General features: G+C 38.2%; 1 protein-coding gene across 5 annotated transcripts in view; it reads left to right on the top strand.

Moving 5' to 3' along the window:
- Positions 1 to 20,582, top strand: part of nrip1b (nuclear receptor interacting protein 1b) — a 105,128-nt gene that overhangs the window by 20,938 nt on the left and 63,608 nt on the right. The window contains exon 1 of one of the 5 annotated variants that reach the window (XM_061963158.2): positions 1,227 to 2,821. The exons of 3 other annotated variants lie outside the window; for them this stretch is intronic. The gene's annotated coding sequence lies outside the window, so the exon portion shown is untranslated. Of the gene's footprint in view, positions 1 to 1,226; positions 2,822 to 2,871; positions 2,890 to 20,582 lie in introns of those variants that run through there. One more of the 5 variants, XM_072913844.1, reaches the window with a different exon arrangement.

The raw sequence follows: 20,582 nt of genomic DNA, 5'->3' as shown, positions 1-20,582 counted from the left end.
ATATGTTGTATATATATGTATGTGCTGTGGTTGCTTTACGAACGTTGCGACAGCTGCCGTAAAGGAGGTGCGTTGCTAGCCTGGTTGCTATGTTTCCGGTTGGTCGTAAAAGTGTTCGTCATGTCTTTGTACCCTGCTCAAATCTCAGTAAAGTTATTCATTGGATTATACCTTTTGTTTTGAACTTTATTACACATTGGAGCGCTTTTTCCGGTCCATTTTTTTCCTGCTTTCCCTATCTGCGCCTAATGACTGAGCTACGTGGCGTAATTTCTTGTGATGTCTCAAAAGGCATTTCTGGTCGGGACGGGATTCGTTCCCAGGGATTCGAATAAAGAACCAACTCTTTTTCTTTACTATAGTGGTCTCGATAACGGGTACCGGTTCTCAAAAAGGGATTAGAGTCTGAGGACTCAGTTCTTTTCTTATTGAACAACCGGGAAAACCAGTTTCGAGTATCATCCCTACTTAGACATACAACAAGACCCAAAGCAGAAGAGTATTAAAAAGTATCTTGTAACAAATGTGTTTTTATCATTTAACTTACCGCATCCTGAGCTTAGTTTAATTCATTACTGTGGCCACTAGGTGTAGTCAAAAAAATAACATCCATTCATACATTTTCTACCGCTTGTCCCTCTTGGGGTCCCTCTGCTTCAATTTAAAGACCAAATAAGTCTGCTATAGGTTTAGTATTTTTCATATCTACCATTGTTCTGAGCAGTTTCACTTGATGAAACCTTTTCTAACATTTCACACTACAAAATAATAAAAGTATGTACCATAATGTGTCCTTATGCTTAACGTTTGATGGCCAACCTGTATACATGACACTTTTAAGTAAATAAAAAAAATTATTAAGAAAATCACAACTACACATTTTCATATGCTTATCATACTCATCAACATTTTTATTGAATGTGTAGGGATGTAACACTATGAACATGTCATATCACGGTTATTGTGATATTTTGAATGTGCTCAAAACGTAGACTACTTACACACATGTAATTTTTTTAAACCAAGCTTTATTTAAAAAAACAACTCTATATATATACATATATATATATATATATATATATATATATATATATATATATATATATATATATATATATATATATATTCATATTCATCACTCTACAGTAAGAGAGCAAAGACTGTAGGTTCATTGTGCACAATTGAATAGTTAAGTGCTCAGACAGCAGTGTGTTTATACAAGTTTGGATTTGGAGGCGGAGCCTTGGCAACGGGCCAACCAGCTCTTTGCGGCGTCTACATATCTAATCAAAAGGGGAGCTAGTTAACTACATTCTTACCTGTCGGTCTTCAAACTCCTTGTGCAAGTCTGGATGCTTGTCAATTAAATGTTTACCAAAGTTTGAAGTATTGCCGAAAGTGGCGCTTCCATGTTTAAAGTTGCATCTTTATTGCTAGTTTTGAAGCCAAAATACCTCCATATTGTGATTTGCGCACCCTCTTTATTAACCAGTAGAGTTGCAGTTTTTCTGCCTTTCTTCCTCTTCTGTCTCCATACTGTTTCAGTTTGTATGTGCGTGTGTGTCGACTCGGCTCATCTTACCAGCAATGTCATGGCGGCATGTCACCTTGCACATTAAAATAAGTATCTGTATTTTTCAAAAGCAGTAAAGTACCTTTTTTAATTCATTAGCATTTTGGTACCGTGTCATTGCATGGCCACAATGGAAATACTTTGTCACATCCAGGGTAATTATTTTAAGTTATGCGTTGAGTGTATACACCACGGGTCTGTGTTCCGTCAAAAGTTGGTCAACTATGACCATTAGCTGTGTTATTAGCATTCCGTGTTGTTAGCATTGCGTGTGTCCCGTTGTCATTCCACATTGCTCGCGTCAAAGACTCACCAATGTCATGTGAATCTGATGACGTCAAAGATGAAGAACATCAACAGAGTTCCACTTAGCTGTTGATAGCTGATAGCAGTCTTGTTAGCATAGAGTGGTGCACCACTACTGGTAAGTCTCGTCTTTTATTATCACTCAAGCCAAAGTCTCACCAATGTAGAGATGTGTTATTGATGAGGCAGGGGTTGAAGATGAAGTCCATAAAAAAGTTGTTCTGCCAAAAATGTATCAACTTAATTGTTGCGGTAAATATAGCGCCAATATTACCTACCGTGTTGTTAGCATAGTTTACCCTTAACCTGAAAACAAAAATCCCCCTTGGTGACTATCTGTATTGATTGCCACAGTAGAATAGAAAATAAGACAAATATTGCATTGGAATGCATAAAAGACTTAAACACTTAATTTAGGCCAAAAGTACATGTAGAATATGCTTGAAAGTTTTTTTTTTTAATTCTAAATGTGCATCATGCCTGTAAAGTTCTGCTAATTGGTCATGGTCATATCATTGACTCGCTTGTATATTTCCATCATGGAGAGGCCAATTACTATGTTTGTAAGTAATCCCAATTTTCCATCTTCGACTGTGTGGCTTTACAATTTTTTTCCTTTGTAAACCCCCAGCCCGTCCATTAGCGAGGTGATGGTATTCAGTATGTCCATTCCAGGGCAGAGTAAACCGACCGAAAAGCAAGTTGAGAAGTACAGCTTTCTTCTAAACTGTGTTAGGAAAGAGGAGGAGATGGACGAGCACAGGGCCAATGACTCGAGGCAGCCGTGTGACCCATTACTTCGGCAAAATGGACCGGTGACCAGAAGACTGCTGCCTCATACTCGGCTCACCCTCTGCCCTTGAGCAAAGGCAATTAACCTGGATCCATCACGTAAACATCCAGCTGTGGAACCACAAAGAGTTACGCACGAGTGGCCACCGTGTAAGTGACTTTGAATGAAACTGTCCACTAAGCAGGAACATTGAAACGGCTAATCAAATTATTATGAGGTAAGACTGTTGAACATGTGAAGAGTACACACACACACAAACTTCCTTTGGCATTAGTGCTATCTAAGTAAGCTTTTTAAGTCGCTCTCCAGAAAGTGATCTAGTCATGTGACACCCTTCACCCCTATCCCTTTCTTTTCAACATTGTCGGTCAAAAAGTATGAGGGGGTGGAGATGGTTGTATCTGACAAGCTTGCAGCTGTAAGCGCTGTCATTCAATTGTGTAATCAGTCCCATGGTCAACAGGGTGGAGGTCATGACAGACTTCCTGACAATCCTTTTATTAAATTACCGGATGTCAGACACCAAATGTTCATGCCGATTTAACTAAACCTGTACACTTTTTAGTAATCTGCCTTGTCAATCACTGTCAGGAAAACAGTCTCTCCAGGAATCTGCTGGCTTCGTTTGTGATCGTGACAAAAGTGTTCCGATACAACTTTTTGGATTTCAATACAAAACTGACAGGGTAGCACAATGGAGCAGGGGTTTGCGGGTGTGCCTCACAAAGGGAAGACTTGGGGTCTTTTTGTGTGGAGTTTACATGTTCTCCCATGACTGCATGGGTTCCCTACGGGTACTTCGGCTTCCTCGGAATAGATTGATTGGCAACACTAAATTGGCCTTCGTGTGTGATTGTTGTCTGTCTATCTGTCGGCCCTGCAATGAGGTGGCGATTTGTCCAAGGTGTGCCCCGCCTTCCGCCCGAATGCAGCTGGGATAGGCTTCGACCCTGAAAGGACAAGCTGTAGAAAATGGATTGATAGACAATATAGAGATATTGAAGCACTAGGTATTGGTCGACATTGATATTGATCTGATACCTGCTTTTTCTTGGTAGCGTGGAATGTAGAATCACTCAAAACAGAACAATGAGTATGAAAAACACTAACCTGCAATGGACTTATGCTGTCTTTGAGTGGAAATGGGGTGTTTTTGGTGGAAAAAGGGTGTTTTTTGCTAATTCTAGTGGCCGCAATAATTTATTAAGCTATAAGCTTAAGACACAATTATTTTAGTGATGCTGAGATGTTTGTTACTGGATACTTTCTAAAACGGTTCTGCCTTGAAGACTTTGTATGTGTAAGTAATAGGGATGTAATGGTGTCAAAATCTCACGGTACAATTTTATCACATTGTTAGGGCGACGGTACAACATTACTGTGGTATAGGGTTGGGTATCGTTTGAATTCGAACGATTCCGATTCCGATTCTTTGTTTCGATTCCGATTCCTGACGATTCTCGATTCCGATTCTTCTTGTACCATGCCGGGATCAATGTGTTTGACAGGTAGTCCCTGGAAGGTGGTATGTATTTTGGGTTGAGAGTTTTCACCATATCCCTGCAAACATAAACAAACATGTAATGTTGCTGTTATTGTTTAGCCCAGTATCAATTAGCTTAGCTCTAACGTTATTGCTTAACTAACCTAAATGTTGGAGATTCCACCTTTGAAAAGGGATGCAGTCTTTTGACTATGTGTGCAGTGACCTTTCTGTGGCACTCTTCCGTCTGTGGCACCGACATCTTCCCCATTGCCGCTACGGTGAACGGAGTACGCTGAGCACATCGCGGAGCCTGGCTAGCAGGTTGTAAATTGTCTATGAAAAAATACGCGGGCTAATTTGTTAGCTGCTTCAACGTTGGCGCAAAACACATTATTTATTGCATATATATTGTTTTACTTACCGGATTCGGACTGCAGTGCAGTCACATAGGTGCCAGGCTGGGCTTCGAAGCCAGAGGAAGAGGCAGAGGAGGACGGTCGGCGCAGCGCGTCGAGACGGTACACGCATTAATTTGTACTCCATGAACTCGGAGGTGCTTCATCATGTTCGACGTGCACCCTCCTAAGCACGAAACAGTCCTGTCGCACGTGTTACATTTCGCCGATATTTCATTTTTTTTAGTAAAATAAAGCCACACTGTTGACCGCCGACGCCCGCTATCCATGCTTGACTGACTCGCTCGGCTACATAGGCTCGGCTATGCTAACACTTCCGGCGGTGGGCGCTTCTTCGTTGGTGTTCAGCGGCTTCTTCTTCCGGTCGGCGGACTTATTCTTTTTTTCCGGTCGGCGGACTGGGTATCGAAACTAGGAATCAAAATTTAAACTTTTGAACGATTCCGGGAGAATCGGAAAGTTAGTCACGGTTCCAATCGATACTCGATACTCGATACCCAACCCTACTGTGGTATAATGTCCAAATAAGACTTTAGTGTGTAAAATGAAGTGCCAGGAATGTTTAAATAAACACACTTAGTGTAATTGAACACAAACATAATTCTCGAGTGTCCCAATCATACTAAAAACAAATATTAAAACTTAACTGTTGAGTGTCTTTAAAGTGACAATGTAAACATCCAGTATAAAACAATAATGTTCACTATTGTGTCTTTCAACTTTTACTTTCTGAGAAGCAGTGTCCTCCAAAGTACACATGTTTATATTTTAGTTTGGAAAATGCTATTTCTCAGATAATGTAAATGATGTTTGGCTACGCTGGCTTCGAATATCTTTTCTGGGTGACAGTTTATATAATGTGGCGACTTGTCCAGGGTGTACCCTACCTGCATGCCTTCTGCCAGAGTGCAGCTGGATAGGCTCCAGCCCCCCGTGACATCAAGAGAGACAAGAGGTGGGAAATGGATGGATGAATTGAGGATTTATCAAGTAGCTTTTCAGTTTACTCCTATTTCCCGCAGTGTACATTTTTGGGGGAATAAATTTACCTCTGTGCGGTGCGACTTGATCGGGATGGCTCTGTGTTGCCTCGGGATATTTTCGAGACGAGAGTGGCCCGCTTTGCTTCGCATAATGCATACTTTCTTACCTCCGCCAAAGAGGTTATGTTTTCGCCAGGGTTTGTCTGTGTGTTTGTTAACAACATATTTATAGATATATAGGAAATGTCCAAAAAACAATTCCTCTCATCTACTACGAACACACCTCACCTCCTGCTTACGGCGTTTCACGCCCCCCACCTTGTCAGCCCCGCGCTGTGCAGAAGATTCTCGGAAATGTAGTTTATTTTCAGACCCAACCAACGCTAAAGCACCAGAAAAAAACTACCCAACAAGTTTCTAGCGAGCTAAGGAAATCACCGCCAAAACCAAAATGTGTGGCTTTAACATGTAATATTTGTACACCAGATAGATAGCGAACAGGACACATTTAATTTTTACTGCTATGATGCCATCAATAAGCAAGTCATCAATTCTGACATCGACACAACTGTGAGCAGTAAATCATATCAGTGTTGTGGAAAAAAATGGATTCCCGCCACCGCGCCGCGAAAGCTTCTTTGAAATTATCTTAAGCCTTTATCGTGTCCAAAATATGACGGAGTTGGCCATTTTTATGGTAATAATTTGATTTTAAAGGACTGTTATTAATCCGATATTAATGTGCTAAAACCTTTTTTTTTCGAAGCTTGGTAATAATTTGATTTTAAAGGACTGTTATTAATCCGATATTAATGTGCTAAAACCTTTTTTTTTCGAAGCTACATACAATAATAACTGATCTTTGTTCATGCACATTATATATATTAAGTATTTGGATGTATTTATTCAAAAGAGTTACATATATGATAATGAAGTACGTTTACTGTACTGTTTATGTGTTGAAGTACCCTTTAAAAAGCTAAAAACAACCCCAAACAACATCTTAGTGATTCAAAATAATAGTTTGATATTGACGCATGTCTTTTGTACATCTCCTTAGGGTATTCTACTAGTTTGTGCACAGATGAGATGTGTCAAAATCAAAATATTAATTTGCATCACTTTTTGGCAACCAAGAATACATTGATTTAATGAATACATCCAAACACTTTATTAGTATTTATCATGTGTTTGAACAAATAACAGCTAATATTGAATGAAGCTTCTAAAGAAGAAAGAGGTTTTAGTACATCAACATTGGATTTCTGACAGTCCTTTTCAACGATACCATAGATATGGCCAATTATTTAATTTATTGGACACAATAAAGGCCTAAATCATTTTAAACACATATCCTTATGATGACCACAAATATAAAATGTTGTGTTACTCGTAGTAATAATTTGTGGACGGACAAAGGCCAGCATTAAAGCTTTAACTAGTGTGCGCGCTACCGCGGCGGGAATCCCTATAACTAAGTTATTTACCTTCCAATTACAGTACAATGGTAAACAATTCTACAGTAATGAGGAAAAAGTTTGTATCCTTTTATGTTTACTTGCATTATTATTATACATTTTGATTACATTACATTATACTCACTGTATAGTTTATCGATTATTTCTTAAGTTTAAAAGCATGATGTTGGCAAAAGCTCTGAGCCATCCTGCATAAAGCCAAATATATAAGTACACTATTGCATATTCTAATGTGTGGCACCTTGAGACAAGAAAAGGTTGACAGTCTAAAAGTAACATGTTCACTTGTTATTTTTGCAGTTTTATGCATTTATATGCACAACATATAAGAATCGCAATCTCAATTTTGGAAAGACATTTCGCAATTAGTTTTTTTTTCTCAAAATCGTGCTGCCCGAGTTTGAGTGTTCATTGTAACTGCAATCCCACAAAGCGCAAGATTTCGACGAATCCAGTAGTGATTGAGATGCAACAGCTTATTATGTCAACGTTGCACGTGCTAGTTAGCGCTCTCAGATCACGGCGCGGCTGAAAAGTTTGTCTGTGCAATGTTGCTAATACTTGGGTAATATTCAGGTCACAAGGTGGTTTTTGGATGAATTTTTAGAGTGATTTAGCGGCAGAATGGATTACTCCCATTAGCTGCATTGCTAGCCACCTAGAAAGAGATGATTATTACAAATTAGAATGTAAAAAAAAAAAAACACATGTTCTTGTCTTACTTAGTATTGTGAATGATTCCCCTCAAAAAGTGAAGGTCCTCTTTAGGTGCTGCCTGAAGACAAATTCAATTGTTAAACACAACAATTGGCCAAAATGTGCGGGAACATTGTAAGGGTCAGACAACGTTGTGACATATGTTGCTGGAATTTGTTGAATGTACGTGTTTTGGCACGATTGCAGCAACATCCTGAATTCCTGGAGCGTCTGACGCCAAAAGTGTGTCACGTCCACAGTAATTCATGCCCTAGCGTTAGCTGGCTTTTTTAGCTGACTTGTCTTATCCTCCTTGTGTGCTGCAGCCCCAATGTTTAAACGGGACTGGCCTTCCTGTTTACTTGAGCAGCATGCTACTGTCTGATCTTCTGTATTTTTAACACTTGACAAACTTTGGGTTTATCATATGGTTGTCAAAATTAGGATCCATCTAGTTCCGATTTATATGAAAGCCTTTCAGACTGCAGTTATTAATGTTTGTACAATACCACCACAGAAAAGTATCAGCGAAGTACCGGTAGAACCAGAAGTTGACTTTATTGAAATGTGGGAAATCCGTAAACACATTTGACCTGGGTGCTTGTTGCAGTACAAGCATGAGTTGTAGAAGCATTTGTGTAGTAGACAGTAGCTTTTTTTACTGTCAGATTGAGGTTGTGTCTGTGGCATCGTATCGTTCTTCTGAAGAATCCTGTATATTGCCCTCGTCTCGCGTAATCGTGACGGAAGTTACAAATCTCCCAGATTGGGATGTTTTTGTGTGGATATAACGTATTGTAGAGTCTGTTCGGATGTTGAAAGGATGACGAGGAGGTGGTCGATCAACAATCACTTAAAAAAACATCTACATCTGTTTCACGTAGGCCTGGGAGATATGCCTGAAAATTAAATCTCCGATCTTTTCACAAAAAGTTTGATTTCCGAATTTTGGGATATTTTTCCCCCTTCTTTAAAAAAAACAAACAAACAAAACAAAACATTGAATACAAATGACAGAGATAATTCAAAACAAGTTTTTTGTTTATTTGATCATAAACAATAGATTGAAATGACACTATACACTGCATCTTACTTTCAGCTAAATTCTAATTTGTATAATGTTGTTCTTTTTAGACCAGATATAAATTGCACTTTTTATAGAACAATTTTCAAATAAATAAATGGGTTGTACTTGTATAGTGCTTTTCTACCTTCAAGGTACTCAAAGCGCTTTGACACTACTTCCACATTTACCCATTCACACACACATTCACACACTGATGGAGGGAGCTGCCATGCAAGGCACTAACCAGCACCCATCAGGAGCAAGGGTGAAGTGTCTTGCTCAAAACACAACGGACATGACGAGGTTGGTACTAGGTGGGGATTGAACCAGGGACCCTCGGGTTGCTCACGGCCATTCTTCCACTGCGCCACGCCGTCCATATAAATAACTAAATTAAGAGATTCCTCTGGGAAGCAATACTTCTTAATAATGTGTCAAAGTCAAGGCCAGTTGGCCAGATCAGGCCAGCGAATGAATTGTCTATGAATGATATTTGATTAAAGTTAAAGTTAAAGTACCTATGATTGTCACACACACACTAGGTGTGTGGAAATGTGTCCTCTGCATTTGACCCATCCCCTTGTTCACCCCCTGGGAGGTGAGGGGAGCAGTGGGCAGCAGTGGTGCCGCGCCCGGGAATCATTTTTGGTGATTTAACCCCTAATTCCAACCCTTGATGCTGAGTTAGTCTTAGAACCGGCCCGCTGGCCACAGCCGCCTGCTGCTGTTTTGCATGCACCAATACTCATCAGTGTTGGTGCTAGGAATTTTCAAAATGGGGTCCCAGGGACCCCATCAAGTCATAAAAATGGGGTCCCACAGTAAATTTTTGGGGACCCACTTTTTTGTAACCGTTTTGAAAACAAATGATAAATGTATGCATTATCCTGTTATATCTCACATTCTATATTGTGTTTTGGAAAAAGGTTGTCATAAATGTTACTTAATTAATAAAAAAAAAATACAAAAGAAAAAAAAAAAGTTATGCATATGTAAATGTATTCAGTGATAAACATTCATTCACTTTGTTCTTTTCTTCATGGATTTAAACTTTACCGCTGCCGGTATTTTATTCTTTATTTTTATTTTAATATTATCAGAATGTGTTTGTTCTATTTATGGCCAAAGTAAGAAAACAATCAGAAGTAGTCTTTATTGATTAGTTCTTATGCCATGATTTTAATAGTCCGGCCCGCGTGTGCACAGATTTTCCTCCATGTGGCCCCTGAGATAAAATTAGTTTGACACCCTTAATGGATTAAAATACTTATGTTTACAAACATGTAGCATTGCACATTGCATGCAAATATGTAACAGTCTACAACATTGAGATCAATAAAGTGCAAACCTAAAACTTCTGTCTTTAATAAAAAAAACTTTTGTAAATAAAAATGTAGTATTATACATTGTATCCGAATGAATAATCAAGTAAAACATTGAGAAGACTATAGTTTCTTTCAGTAAGTGGATAAAGGCAAGTTTTTTTAAGGAGACGGCGTGGCGCCATTGGGAGAGTGGCCGTGCCAGCAACCTGAGGGTTCCTGGTTCAATCCCCACCTTCTACTAACCTCGTCACGTCCGTTGTGTCCTTGAGCAAGACACTCCATCCTTGCTCCTGATGGGTCGCGGTTAGGGCCTTGCATGGCAGCTCCCGCCACCTGTGTGTGAATGGGTGAATGTGGAACTAGTGTCAAAGCGCTTTGAGTACCTTGAAGGTAGAAAAGCGCTATACAAGTATAACCCATTTATCATTAATTAATTCACACATCTTGGCGATATGCAGAGCGACTGCTTTAGTGATCGCTCTTAGCTGCTTGCTAGGATATTACATTACATTGAGGACAAGTGTGTTTGCTTGTTGCTGTTAAATGTACGGGTTACTGCTTGAATGTGTCATCAATATGCATTGTTACGGTATAACGATCCCTGTTGTCGGCCAAATGTATATAATTTATGTTGTACAGTATATATAATCTATACCGCGCACCCCTATAGCCAAGTATCGAGCTTAGACAAAAGTGCAAAGGGGATTGCACACATCAAATGTTGTCGGCGCTATATATGGTATTCTGGTTGTTAAAAAGAATAGCAATATATAGTGAGCCAAAAGCAAACTATGACTTTTGAATTTTTGATTTTGTAAAGCGTTTCACCCCTAATACAAAACTCCCTTGACAAGCTTAAAACTTGTGACATTTCTATGTTCCTTATCAGCCTCAGTTTAGCCCAGCATTGTGTAACTGCGCTGAATCCAGAGTGAGAGAGTGTACTGGTGTCACTCAGTGTGTTATAAAAGGACCACAATACAGGAAAGCTTGTATAATGTGTGTGCGATCTCACACACACACACACACACACACACACGTACGTACAGGCACCGGGGAGCAGCCATGTTTTTATAACCATGTTTACACGTCCGGTGCTGGCATAGCAGCCAGACGAATGTGGTTTATCCAGAGCCTCTTTCTTTCTAAGCCACCCTCTCTCTCTCATTCAGCATTGACCTTGGTATTATAAGGAAGCAGGGCTTGACCTACATCCACCCCCTTCACTGGAACTAGACCCTTAACCAGACTCTCCTGGCTAAAGAGACTTGGTGTTTCTTTTTGTTATGTCTTCAGCCATTGTTTTTTCTATATGGCCTTTTGTTGCTGAGTCGGTTAGCATCTTTAGCAACAGAGGAAAGTAGAACAGCAGGCCTCATCACTCCAAGGCACTAGTGTGTGTGCGTGTGTGTGTGTGTGTGTACCAGGTCACCATGAGCACAGCACGCAGGGCTTACCACGGGGCTGGTGAGATTTTAGCAGCAGGTCAACCTTCCTCTGGTTTTCAAAAGTACTGTCACACTGTTGCTGATGCAAACGAGCACAGACCAACACATGTAGCATCTGGTGGGTCAAAGGTGTTTAAACAGACATTGCAGTAATCACATACGGCAAGATGATTTTATACACTTGAATTTATATGATGTTTTTGCGTGTGTTTTTGTTCCATAATAGAATTTATATTTCTTTCAAAGCACATCTGAATCAACGTATTTTCCGGACTATATAAACTGCACCCATTAAATAAAAAAAATAAAAAAACATGTTCCATATATTAGCCGCACCGGACCATAAGCTGCAGCTTATACATTTGTAGATGATTATTGACACAAGCGGTGCTTGTAAAGCGGCAGTAAAACGGCTGACCAAACAAAGCAGAAGTCATGGACCTACTAGCTGCGGAAGCTAGCTCTCCAATCAGCTAAACAGACTCAATAAGTCGACGGTGACATTTTGGTGAATTTACAAAACTGTAGAAAATGGATGGAAGGATGAAACAATACAAAAATAATGCCCAAGGGTTGGAATTGGGGGTCAAATCACCAAACATGCTCCCCTCACCTCCCAGGGGGTGATCAAGGGTGATGGGTCAACTGCAGAAAATAATTTTGCCACACCTCGTGTGTGTGTGACAATCGTTGGTACTTTAACTTTAACTTTAAAATGTAGGGAAACCCCTCTAAGTTAATACCACCACAATTGCAGCAATCAAACTACATTTTTTCATAAGTTTTATTATCACTGTGGAACTGAAAAAAGAGGCTGAAAATGCAACACATCAAGCAAGAGGGTAGCAGATAAGGAAACATGCCAACGCTAAGCTGGCTTGAAACAACATAAGAATAAGTGCTTATAATAGTTCACTTTGACAGACTTGTAGGTGAAAGCATAGAACATATTTACAGAAATATTATCAAGTAGATTAATAAGAGTCTGGCCAGAGGACAATATGACAACACCGATGCAACTGGAGTGCTACATTGCTGTGTCCGTCGTATGCTTGATGATAACCGAGAAGGGTGGATTGATCCATAAATCGAAGCTGTTGATACCAAGTGTAGTACAGTACATGAGTGATATTAGTGGTTAGATATTGTATTTTCACAAAATCGTTTTTTTGTTGTTTTTGTTGATGTTTAAAGAATCAGGGAATAAGTCCCTGGACACAGGAGGACAGGAATAATTGCATAGTTTAAAAATGTAGTTGATATTGTTAGAATGCCGCCATGTGTTTTTCTGCTGATTATAACTATGATTACAAATTAAAAAGCAGAATCATGTAGTCATCTTAAATATTCTAAAGTATCAGTACCATGACTAGTTAACTTATCAAAACGTAAGGGAATTTCATTGTTCCTTTATCAGATCATATCGTCAATAGTAGAGATGTCCGATAATATCGGCCGATAAATGCGTTAAAATGTAATATCGGAAATTATCGGTATCGTTTTTTTTTTTCGGTATCGTTTTTTTATTTTAAATTTTTTTTTTTTTTTTTTTTTTTTATTAAATCAACATAAAAAACACAAGATACACTTACAATTAGTGCACCAACCCAAAAAAAACTCCCTCCCCTCATTCACACTCATTCACACAAAAGGGTTGTTTCTTTCTGTTATTAATATTCTGGTTCCTACATTATATATCAATATATATCAATACAGTCTGCAAGGGATACAGTCCGTAAGCACACATGATTGTGCATGCTGCTGGTCCACTAATAGTACTAACCGTTAACAGTTAATTTTACTAATTTTCATTAATTACTAGTTTCTATGTAACTGTTTTTACATTGTTTTACTTTTTTTATTCAAGAAAATGTTTTTAATTTAATGTTATCTTATTTATTTTATAAATTTTTTTTTAAAGTACCTTACTTTCACCATACCTGGTTGTCCAAATTAGGCATAATAATGTGTTAATTCCACGACTGTATATATCGGTTGATATCGGTATCGGTAATTAAAGAGTTGGACAATATCGGAATATCGGATATCGGCAAAAAGCCATTATCGGACATCCCTAGTCAATAGCTCTCACCATAAATAAATAATAACATTTGCAGTTCACACACATGACAGTATCAGCTGATCTCACCTGGATGATCGGTATTGGAAGTGGCAGTGTCAAACCCTGATCAGAACACCCTTAGATGCCACCAGATAAAATGAGTCTTTTGAATTGCTCTATAAACTGCAAATTACAAATAACTTTTCACAGCTGCAAACTGTGATGCATGTGCACTTGAAAAGGCATCAAGGGCGATTCTTCTTTTTTTGTCTTTTAACTTTTAAGTATTATATAGTGATGTGATGCTCCTGTGGTAAAATTGCAATTTCAGTGTTAAGTAAATTTATAAGAAGAAATAATTAATTTAAAAAATTATTAAGTTAATCAGAATCTTTGTTTACTAAAGACGCTTGAGGCTTCAAAGTGTGTTTTATCTGAATGCTCAAAGTAACGGATAGATTACCCGATTACTAAAATAATCGCTTGGTACAAGGCCTAACCTTGTACCAATGTTCGATACTTCCGTGTGTTTTCATGTGTTAATAATTGTAAATTGTTAAATAATGAAATCACATAATTTTTTTATTGAACACTGCGCTGATTTTTTTTTTTTTTTCTGAGTCTCATTTTGCAAATATTATATATTAGACTTTGCATGCTAACCAATTCCTATAGCAGTAGTGTATGGACTATGATGTGTTGCCGTAGTCAGAAAGTAGTATGTGCCATTAATTTGAATGTGCCAGTCTTGTCTTCTGAGTCATGAAAAGTGTTCTTACTGTAAGTATTGTACTTGTAACAAGCCAGTTGTTTGATTTGCATGCATTTTAGTTTTCATTACCAAATTTAGAAGCGTTTAAATTGCTATATGAAATGACTAATACTAATCAGCAGCATATATATGGAACAGCAAATGTGAATTAGCTTTAAGCCAGCGCATTTTGAACAGTGAAGCCTTACTTTTGATTGCTTTTCTATTAGGCATACTTGCTTTGAAGGCATGAAAAATTGCCTAGAGGTAGTCCTGCTGAGTCCACTCCGCATGCTGCTTGTTTCCTCGCCAAGTGTTTGGGCCGATGTCGTGTCTGCAACTGGACGTGGCGTTACATGCAACAAAGGTATCGAAATGTGGTTCGGTTTGATATTACGTGAATCATTACCTCATTATACCAACGGTATTCGGTCGGTGCCTATAAAAGTACCAAATTTGGTACTTTAAAAACCTTTGTAAATACAGATTTGTATTTATTTATTAGGCTTAGCTTGTTTTCTTCCCACTCCTTTTTTGGAAGGTGTAATCAATCACTTGAGCAAAAATGTGTGCTTGGGAAGTTTTTACCTGTTCCAATTTTAATTTAATGAATGAACTATGGTTTCCCGAGTGTTTTCTAGTCCATACATTAAAACACGTTTCCCAGGGAAATAAATGTGAACCTAAAAAAAAAAAAACAGTGTCGGTTGTGCTGGGAGAGTGGGAATATAAATTCTACTCGTTATTTTTTAAGAAGAAACCAAAACCATCTCTCTACTCCAAATGGGTCAAGGACAATGTTACTTTAGTATGACTTTTTGTCGGTTTAGTCCGTACAAAAAAAGTGATTTTAAAGGGCTAACCTCCGCTGCAGATACTGTAAGGCATGGGAGTGATGTTGTCAAACATAATCACTATCGCTATTCTAAAAGTGACGAGAAAAAAATCACCAAAAGATCCCAGAGCCTGCCTTTGAAACTCCTGTTCTTTTTTTTTTGTGTGCCTCTTTCTCTCACTTGTACTGTCTCTCTCGATCATGCTCTGTAGAACTCCTAGCACGATCTTAGGGAGGGGAGAGCAAAAAAACGAAAGAAAGTGGGTCAGGGTGACCTATTTTCTTCTCTCCTCACAGTTCACGGAGGCAGAGGGTGGTGGTGGTGGCGGCGGTGTTGTCGTCAGTTAGACAAGGAGCAGGGCCTGATGAGGAGGCAGGGCCTTGTCACTAGACGCAGCCACTCAGAACTGGGTCAGCAGCAGAAGCTACGGCTTGTCATAGTAGGACGAAAAACTGCAAATGAACCATATATTATAAGCCCCAAGCTGAGCGTCGACGTCTCCTTGCACACTTGGAAAACAGTACAGTCTCTGAAGGACTGCCTCAGCCTCCTTAGTTCTTCTCTGCCCTTCTTAGTCTCCAGTAATAGTGTTTGATTACTGCAGTCAGACCTGACAAGCTCAAAGCCTCCAGCTATACACCCTTTGAAGCAAAGGTTCTTTTCACTTTTCAATTTCTCTGATACAGAAGGTGCCGTTCGCTAAATTTAGCCGCTTTACTTTTAGATTTGCTCGACTTTAGTCGGTTCAAGTTATTTACTGGTTCAGCTGTGGTTGACTGAAAACCAGTTTTGTGAGCAGGAAATGTGCTTATTCTGCAAGGACCTCTTTGCAGATCATTTGTGCCAGGGACAGAGTGATAGATAATTTGCTTACATGAGTTCTCATGAGATAATCATTTGTTTCCCTTGTTGAACAACTTAAGATAAACTGTGCCCACCAAAGCTAACTTGACATCATTGATATAAACTGGACTGGATTGTGGGTTTAAACAATGTTCAATTAAAAAAAGGCTCACTTTGTAATGACAATACAGGGGTGACCTGATCTGATATGAATATACGCAAAAAAAAAAAAAAAACAGGTAATAGATTATATGGGCTTGCATCTGATATACAGTAAATTCTGATACAGCAGTTAAAATCCAAATGTCTTCCAGAAAGCTCACAAGGTTGGTGTTGTCTTGTTATTTAGTCATGTACAAAAGTTAAACATGTTACTATAGGCTACTAGGAGCTAGTAGCTACACAACAGCTAAGCACACAATAGCACACAAACTAGACATACGTAATTATTGTCCTTAATTTTAAAAATATTGCAGTGTAAAACTGCACATTTGTCAATCCAAACAAGTATTAAATAGTTGCATAATAATTACACATACTAAGTCTCCAAGGCCGAATGTATTGGCGTATTATCCAGTAATAAAGGTGTCCACATCATTCAATTTACTGCGTCATGAGCTTAACTTCATGAAATATTATGACCAATAGGTGTCGCCAAACAAAGTCAGCATGACTCCATTCCAGACAGTTAATGATAAATAGGTTAGTTTTTTTTATACCTACCATTGCTCTCTGTTTGACTAATTTCACTTGATCAAACCTTTACTAACACTGCTCTCTACAAAATTATTGATTCAGTTATGTTTATTAAACAGCATCAAACATTTCATATGAATACAAAACCTATATCATGGTTGACAACTGGCACACAGTAATCACTAGCAGGCAACTAGAGTGCTTGTTATTATATTAAATGCTAACATGATTACAATAATCCATCCATCCATCCATTTTCTTCCGCTTATCCGAGGTCGGCTCGCAGGGGCAGCAGCCTAAGCAGGGAAGTCCAGACTTCCCTCTTCACAGCCACTTTGTCCAGCTCCTCCTGGGTGATCCAGAGGCGTTCCCAGGCCAGCTGGGAGATATAGTTTCCCCAACGTGTCCTGGCCAGGGGGAAGACCCAGGTCACAAATACAATAATATAATTCTTTATTAATTTTTATTTATTTAAATGAATTATTTTACTTCAAATGTTATGTATAAACTACACTACAGTTTGTTGGATCAATGTTTATGTGTATTTTTACAGACATATCAATTTGTGGAGAATTTGCATTGCATTTTGAGTAATCAAGGGTTTTACGGACACCCATGCAGTACTGGAGGCCAAGTACACTTTGTTAAAGACCTCTACTCAATGTTATCTATTATCTATTATTGGAAGTGAAAAAGTTGTAAAGGACTAGGCCTGGGCCTATAACAAATTTTGCAATAATCAATGTTATTGCCAACAATATTTTTAAGACCAAATTAATCACTGATGTAATGATAATACATACTAATAATAATAATGCCAGTATAGCCTTTCAAATGCAATACACTCGAATTCCTTTGGAATGTAAACTTTTTAATCTCCAAGTAAAAAAAAAAACATGATAATAATAAAAATATATTAGCAAAATGTTGCACATGAATACAAATCACAATCAAAACAATAAATAAGTTATGTTAAGGAGTGGGCTTGGCTACCCTCAAATATACACAAAAACAATGAATGAAATGGCTCAAGAATTGACAAAGTTGCACTTTAATATTGAACATGTAGGCAGAGATAAGAGTCGACAATCTTTGTAAACAAAAAGTGCTGAGTAAACACCACAGTATAAGCAGATGTATTAACAGGTCATTTTCAACAAAACTTTAATCTGGCAGATTACGAGTGGAAAACAAAAATATGACTTGACAACATGAGAAATGTCTGTCAATCGTTGGCAGCGTTTTTCGAAAAGCTAGTTTTTTAACAGTATAAAGGGCAACATGTCTTTGGCAATTTAGTGAACCACAATTTCTGTGCGCGCACACTATTTTGTGTTGTTTGGTGCACAAGGTCAGTGCGAACGAAACGCCTCAGGGAGTGCAGACTGTCCAGACAAAGGCTCTGCATCTAAGTGCACGTCTTTTACCAGTTGGTTGTGTTTCAAGTGGGCATGCAAGGTTGTCGTATTTTATTTTTTTGTTGCCACCAGTCTCGAGTACATTCTGCAAACTGACTCCTCAGTGTTAACAGGCTCACATTGTTCCAAAGGTTTAAAACTGAAATATTCCCACACTGGTGCGGTGGCATTTGGTTTTGCTATCATATTTTTTCTTCAAATTCCTACTACAGCCATTGTAGCGTTTGTCGTCACGGGCTAACTTGTTAGTTATCAAGTATATTTCCATTTATTCAATTAATTGACTTATGGAGTATCAGACCAAGTCTAATCAGGACATGCTAGAGTTTTGATATTTATTACCTATACTGACTTCGTCTTCTTAGGACTTCCAATGTCTCTGAGAGGGTACTGGTTTGAGTCCCCCTTCTTGATTGTGGTGCTGTGCTGTATTGAGACTTATTCCTACGTTTTGGAGCTATGCATTTTTCAGGCAGTTGCGCTAATTCATGTTTCACCAGTGGTGTGCCGTCAGGGCCAGCAAGGCCTTCTCTGCTGGCCTAACATAACCAGAAATCAATATCATAATTAAAGATACAATTATTTTTTTATTTACTATCCCTAAACATCTAAAATTACTGACAACGAGTTGTTGTCAGTAAGGTTTTCTAGATTGCCTCACATTGAACGTGACATTTACACGTCCTGTGATTGGATACTCATCTAGACCGTTAGCAGATGAATTTAAGAACACATAGTTGAGAGACAGTTGCGATAGCCAATCAGATTGCAAGTTGTTGACAGCAGCTGTTCTGTTACAACTAAAAGTTGTAAACTCTTGTTGTTAAAGTGTGTCATGCTTGCCATTTAATTAACATTGTTACATGTGTATTTGTTGCCATCATGTGGTCAGGGCAGTTAATATATCTTTGAAAAGTGTGTACTTTGAATCAAACTTTATTGACCGGAAGTTGCATAAGCCAAGCAGAGAAATGTACGGTATATGTTTTAATTGCTGATGCGTTTTAATTGATTTTTAAATGCGCCAGAAAATAACCCGTTTTGTATACTGTTGATGTGATCCAATGCGCAGTAAGGTGTAAATGTGTTCCTGTATAGTATTTTTCCAGCAATGTTCATGTGACATTAATTATGGTATTTTGAGAGGTAATCATTGAAGTCGGACATCACTGAAGGCCTAGGTGGGAAACGCACGGCCCGCAATGTGGAACAAATCTGTCTGTGATCAATCCTCCAGGCATACTTGCCAACCTTGAGACCTCCGATTTCGGGAGGTGGGGGGGCGTGGTCGGGGGCGGGGGGGGCGTGGTTAAGAGGGGAGGAGTATATTTACAGCTAGAATTCACCAAGACAAGTATTTCATATATATATATATATATATATATATATATATATATATATATATATAAGAAATACTTGACTTTCAGTGAATTCTAGCTATATATATATACTGTATATATATATTTATTTTATTATATATATATATATATATATATATATATATATATATATATATATATATATATATATATATTTATTTATTTTATTATATATATATATATATATATATATATATATATATATATAAGAAATACTTGACTTTCAGTGAATTCTAGCTATATATATACTGTATATATATATTTATTTTATTATATATATATATATATTTATTTATTTTATTATATATATATATATATATATATATATATATATATATATATATATATATATATATATATAAGAGAAATACTTGAATTTCAGTGTTCATTTATTTACACATATAAACACACATAACACTCATCTACTCATTGTTGAGTTAAGGTTTGAATTGTCCATCCTTGTTCTATTCTCTGTCACTATTTTTCTAACCATGCTGAACACCCTCTCTGATGATGCAATCTGCTTCGTCACCTTATTGTGTGCGCAGTTGTGCACTGCACTCTCTAAGCCCTAGATGGTGATGTCACATATGCATGTACAGTAGATGGCCGTATTGTCCTGTTTAAGAGTGTCACAACATTGCTGTTTACGGCAGACGAACTGCTTTACGGTAGACGAAAACGTGACTGCTGTTGTTGTGTGTTGTTTCCGCGCTGGGAGGACGTTAATGAAACTGCCTAACAATAAACCCACATAAGAAGCCAAGAACTCGCCCTCAATCATTCTACAGTTATAACGTGATTGGGCAGGCACGCTGTTATATTGTGGGAAAGCGGACGTGAAAACAGGCTGTCGACACGTCACTCAGGTCCGCCTAAATTTCGGGAGATTTTCGGGAGAAAATTTGTCCCGGGAGGTTTTCGGGAGAGGCGCTGAATTTCTGGAGTCTCCCGGAAAAACCGGGAGGGTTGGCAAGTATGCCTCCAGGACACTGGTGTCTCCAAAACAGTCTGCTTTTTTGGCTTT

This window comes from Nerophis lumbriciformis, linkage group LG09, assembly GCF_033978685.3.
Source record: "Nerophis lumbriciformis linkage group LG09, RoL_Nlum_v2.1, whole genome shotgun sequence".
Lineage (NCBI taxonomy): Eukaryota > Metazoa > Chordata > Actinopteri > Syngnathiformes > Syngnathidae > Nerophis > Nerophis lumbriciformis.
The sequence above is the reverse complement of the archived record's forward strand: the minus strand, read 5'-3'. Positions and strand labels throughout refer to the sequence as shown.